The sequence below is a fragment of the Loxodonta africana genome, chromosome 1 (genome assembly GCF_030014295.1).
Source record: "Loxodonta africana isolate mLoxAfr1 chromosome 1, mLoxAfr1.hap2, whole genome shotgun sequence".
Lineage (NCBI taxonomy): Eukaryota > Metazoa > Chordata > Mammalia > Proboscidea > Elephantidae > Loxodonta > Loxodonta africana.
In genome coordinates, this window is record NC_087342.1 from 102,545,056 (window position 1) to 102,551,028 (window position 5,973).

Genomic DNA, 5,973 nt, shown 5'->3' on the forward strand with positions numbered 1-5,973 from the left:
GTCAGTCAGCTGGCTTCCAAAGCTTCAGAGCCATCTGGAACTCAAAGTAAGGTCTCTCTTCAGAGTCCATCTTCTACACATCACTTAGCATCCTGGTTTCTTCTGTTCTGACACCCAGTAACTGATCTTGGACTCATGGCTAAAGTCTTCTTTTTGATTTTGACTGAATTGGACGATCGAAATATTAGTCTTCTTCCTCAATTCCTTCAAGGTGCTACAGCATGGTTAAGCTCCACCCTTTAGCCACAAGTTATCCCCCTACACCTCAGTGCTCAGTAGCTCCTTGGCTCATGTACCCCAAGAGGCCCCCAGGAACTCCATAAATCCAGAGGACTCAGTACTCAACTGCCATGGAAGGGGTGGGCATTGTCAGCCACCTACAACAGGCCTTCCACAGGTCATTTTGAGGGAAAAAAAAATTGTCCTACTCAATGTTCCACTAGATCAAGACCTGGGAGTTGTTATGGAAGAATCAAATGAATAGATCAGACAGCAGATCCATCAAAGACACTGGAGTCTGTATTACCATGCCTTACCTCCTTGGAAAAGATCAGAATTGGCCTGAAGATGCTTTTTGGGAAAGTCCACCTGAATCCATCTAGGATAAATTTGCTCATAAAGCCATGGGCAACATACAAGAAGTGTATTTGGGAGCCAGGTTTGTGAAAATCCTACTGGAGAACAATACACCATCTGACAGATTTGTCGTTGAAGTAGGTGCTATTCCAAGATAATCTGTATGTAAAGAAAAGTATTTCTACAGTAAGATGCAAAATTGTAATAGTGAAACACAGAGACAAAGCAAAGATCATTCTCTTTGAGAGAAAGGGATAGCTTCAAGGATATCCTAGCCAATGTCAAACAACAGGCTATAGATTTCAAAGCATCTGTACTAAATTTAAAGTCACTGGCAGCATCTAAAAGGGAGCCAGAATAAGAACGGGGAGTTAAGGCAAATGAGAATGAAGGGCTAAAGCTGGTTAAACTTCTCATGGGAAAACGAAACTCACTGGATAATCCATACTATGACTGGTACATTCTTGTAACAAATGTCATCCAAATGAAACAAAGTATTTAAGATTTTCTAAAGAAAATTAAATGGTTTGCTGTGTTGAATTTGACCCTGAATCTTGCAAAGAAAGTCAAGTAGCAAAACTTCACTTTTCAAAATCACTTGCCAACCTTCACTCTTTCAAAGGATGAAGAAAAGACAACTACCATTAGAGGGATAATATCTACTCTGAATCTTTACCTGTAGCCCAGATGCATCTGCTGCAACGGCAGATCGGATCTGAAAAATGAGACATGTGACCTCTAGAACCACTTTTACGGCAGAGAGAGCTTCTGAAGTCATGAAACTGATTTCTCACAGGTGAAATAAAATCACAAGAGGGAAATTTTGGGTGGTGTTTCTATTACTCTCTTCAATGGAAAGTCCAATAGATCCATTCATTGATACTTTCTGTACTTTGTACAAAAATCTCAAAGGAATGATAAATATTTTGCATACCTGTGCCAACACTCAGGTTTCTCAGGTATACAAAGATCTACTACAAACAATGTTGACAAGGGCATATGAATTAACAAACCATACCATTTCGACTTTAAATTTAGAACAAATAGTATTATCCTTAAACTAAAATCAGTGATACAGCCATCAAAGATTTGCCCTTCTGTGGATCTGCTGTTATCCTAGAGAAAAAGGAGAGGCTGTCTTGACTGCACCGGAAATCTTTTGAAAACAAGGGTAGAGACACAGACATAATGAATCTAAATTCCTAGAACTTAGGAAATCAAAAGAACACTTTCATCCAGGTGGCAAAGTATCCTGAAGGAATTCCTAATTTCCTTTTAAATACTATTCTTCAGTATTTGTCAAAAATAACAGATACGAAAACCTTAAAAGAGATGGTACAGTGCTAGGCAGAGTCTTCTAAACTAATGTTTGCAAAAATCATCAATTTTTATCATTATCCAGGACCTAAAGAAAAACTTCAGAAGTGTTACATAAAAAAAAAGAAAAGAAAATGGTTTTGCAGATATTAGAAAACAAGTCACCAATTTTATCACCTATAAGGCAATCAGCCATCAGGATTTCATTCTTATATTTCTCCTTGTGGATGACTTTGAAGAAGAGGAAAGCATCAACATTCTACAGAATTCCATCCATTTAGTTTAGTAGAGAAGGGTTTGCGATACAAAAAAAAAAAAAAAGAAAATTGGTAATTATCTAAAAGTGCAAAACTAGCAGACAATATTGCACTGAAGGCATTGGTAAAAAACAAGGCTTCAGGAATTGACTCAATACCAACTGAGGTGTTTCAACAAACAGGTGCAACACTGGAAGTGCTCTATGCCAAAAAATTTGGAAGACAGCTACCTGGCCAACGGACTGGAAGAGAGCATACTCATGTCCATTCCACAGAAAGGTGATCCAATGAAATGTGGAAAGTATAGAACAATATCATTAATATCTGTCTTGGAAGAAGTATAGTCAGAAAGCTCCTCAGACGCTAGGATAGGGAGACTTTGTCTTACGTACTTTGGACATGTTATCAGGAGGGACCAATCCCTGGAGAAGAACGTCATGCTTGGTAGAGGGTCAGTGAAAAAGAAGAAGGCCCTCAATGACATGGATTGACACAGTTGCTGCAATAGTTGGCTCAAATACAGCAACGATTTTGAGGATGGTGAGGGACCAGACAATGTTTCGTTCTGTTGTACATAGGGTCGATATGAGTTGGCACTGACTCAATGGCACCTAATAAGAAAAACATGATTAATACCAAATCCGAGTAAAAATTATGCTGAAGAAAAATCAAGAATGGTTGCAGCAATACCTTGACAGGGAACTGCCAGAAATTCAAGGCATTTCAAAAGAGAATGTAGAATGAGGGATATCATTACTAATGTCAGATGGATCTTGGCTGACAGCAGAGAATACCAGAAAGATGCTTACCTGTGTTTCATTGACTATGCAAAGCACTCAGCTGTGTGCATCATATTAAGTTAAGGATAACTTTGTGAAGGATGGGAATTCCAGAACACTTAATTGTGCTCATGCAGAGCCTGTACATAGACCAAGAGGCAGTCATTCAAACAGAACAAGAATATAGTATGGTTTAAAATCAGAAATGGTGTGTCAGGGTTGTATCCTTTCACCATACTTATTCAATTTGTATGTCGTGCGTATAATTTGAGAAGCTGGACTATATGAAGAACAATGTGGCATCAGAATTGGAGGAAGACTCATTAACGACCTGTGATATGCAGATGACACAACATTACTTGCTGAAAGTGACAAAGACTTGAAGCACTTACTGACGAAGGTCAAAGACCACGGCCTTCAGTACGGATTACACCTCAACATAAAGAAAACAAAAATCCTCACAACTGGATCAATAAGCAACATCATGATAAACGGAGAAAAGATTGAAGTTGTCAAGGATTTCTTTTCACTTTGGATCAATAATCAATGCCTATGGAAACAGCAGTCAAGAAGTCAAACAATGTATTGCATTGGGCAAATCTGCTGCAAAAGATCTCTTTAAAGTGTTAAAAAGCAGAAAAAGTCACCTCGAGAGCTAAGGTGTGCCTGACCCAAGCCATTGTATTTTCATTAGCCTCATAAGCATGCAAAACCTGGAAAATGAATAAGGAAGACCAAAGAAGAATTAATTGATGTATTTGAATTATGGTGTTGGTGAAGAATATTGAATATGCCGTGAACTGCCAGAAGAATTAACAAATCTGTCTTGGAAGAAGTATAGCCAGAAGGCTCCTTAGAAGCAAGGATAGCGAGACTTCATTTCACGTACTTTGGACATGTTATCAGGAGGGACCAGTCCCTGGAGAAAGACATCATGCTTGGTAAAATAAAGGGTCAGTGAAAAAGAGGAAGACCTTCAACAAGATGGACTAACATAGTGTCTGCAACAATGGGCTCAAACATAGCAATGATTGTGAGGATGGCACAGGACTGGGCGGAGTTTTGTTCTGTTCTACGCTGAATCTCTATGAGTCGAAATCGACTCAACGGCACCTAACAACAACAACATTGCACTGAATACCAACTTTCTCATGAGGAACAACGCTTTTGGGGCCAAACTGAAAAAATTAAAAAGCAGCACAAGAACTGAGCACTTTCCCAGAGACAATGCTCCCCAGAACTTCTGATGGCACAGGACAGGAACCATCCCCGAAGACAAATCATCAGGCGTGAAAAGGACTGGTCAGTCGGGGGGAGAGAGATGCTGATGAAGAGTGAGCTAATTAAATCAGGTGGACACGGGAGAGTGTGTTGGCAACTCTTGACTGGAGGGGGGATGATGTATGTAAACCTACATGTGACGGACTGATTGGAATGGTAAATGTTCACTTGAAGCTTAATAAAAATTAAAAAAAAGCAGCACAAGAACTGAACACTTTTATTCCTTCATGGTCATGAAATTTTGATGAAATGTATACCAAAAATATAATCACGATTATCCTAAAAAGCCTAGATGTTGACAGCAAAGAAGCACATTTCACTCATTTCCTGGTAATACTCAACTCTTATGTTACTGATTCTACAATTACAGTGTGACAGTGTGAGATAATTTTGGGGACTAGTATATACCAGGTCACCCTGGAAGCCTGAGAGCCTAGAACACAAGATGGGAAGCTGTTCTATACTTCTAATAGAAACAGAAGTTGTGGAATATAAGAGATACTCACCTGTGTGCATCACTCATTCTCTGATTGCCATTTTTTGTCTAAAAGAACTGGAAAAAAGCTACTACTTGGATAAAAGTCAAATTGCACTGAAGCTATTAAATGAAAAAATATTCTGTATTTCTGAGATGGAAAGTCAAATTTCTCCATGATGTGCAAACACTTCTGCTTAGCAGGCAGTGCAGGAAGTACGGTGCTGAAACAGACACTTTGTTTTCCCCATTAATCAAAGCTTTCCAGAACAAAGAAATTGAAAATGTGTTGAATTCAGGACATACTTGATTCCCACAAAATACATTTATTTGCAAGATATTTCTACATTCTCTTTAATGCATTTCTCAAATAAATGCATTTCTACATTAACACAGCTCTGGATTGGGCAAATCAGGCCAAATGGACAGCAACTAAAAATTTCTATACCTTGTATACACTTGGTCAAGTCAACAAAAGTAAAATAAAATGAAAATAAAACCTATAGGGACATTACTGTTAGTGATCTAACACATTTCATGGAAGCTCTAAATGCCTCAAGAGCTTTCAAAAAGTCTCAACAGCAAGCTGATAATAAAGACTATGAAACAAGCCTGGTTACTACAGAGTCCCAAAGAAAATATGAGATGTACAATGCAGCTGATTTCTTGGGTGAAATAGAAGTCAGTCTTTACACTCTCAGATTCTTCAGTTCACTCCCTTTTTCCACAAAGAAGATGGATTAGCCTTAAAAAAAAAAAAAAAAAAAGGTATAATTTTTATCAGGAATGGGGAATATTGCTGTGGATCCAGGAAATGAACATCATTTGGCTCTTAAGAATTTCAGATCCTACCTACAAAATTTACAGTCAGCTTTGAAAAAGCGCTTCGGCTTCTTTGTTGATTATACGGTTCTTTTGAAATCAGGGAATACCCAAGGAGAAATGGTGGAAGTCATGCTAAGCTACAAGTCTGCCATTGTTTCAGGAAATACATGGAACTTTTCTGCCATTTGGATTTAGATTATCAAGCAAAGAGTTACTCCAAGAGGAGGAGCCCTGGTGGCGCAGTGGTTAAGAACTCGGTTGCTAACCATAAAGATTAGCAGCAGTTCAAATCCACCAGCTGCTCCTTGGAAACACTATGGGGCAGTTCTACTCTGTCCCATAGGGTTGCCAAGAGGAGAACTGTGTGAAAAGTCTAGAAACTTTGAGAATAGATAGGTTTTCTAGACTCCTGGAATGTCTTAATCCAAACCACAAAGATGCTGCAAATATAATGGAAAATATA

General features: G+C 38.6%; 1 pseudogene; it reads left to right on the top strand.

The window, feature by feature from the left end:
* The first annotated feature begins 623 nt into the window (after positions 1 to 623).
* LOC100673245 (sterile alpha motif domain-containing protein 9-like) lies at positions 624 to 5,730 on the top strand (annotated as a pseudogene).
* Positions 5,731 to 5,973: the final 243 nt, after the last annotated feature.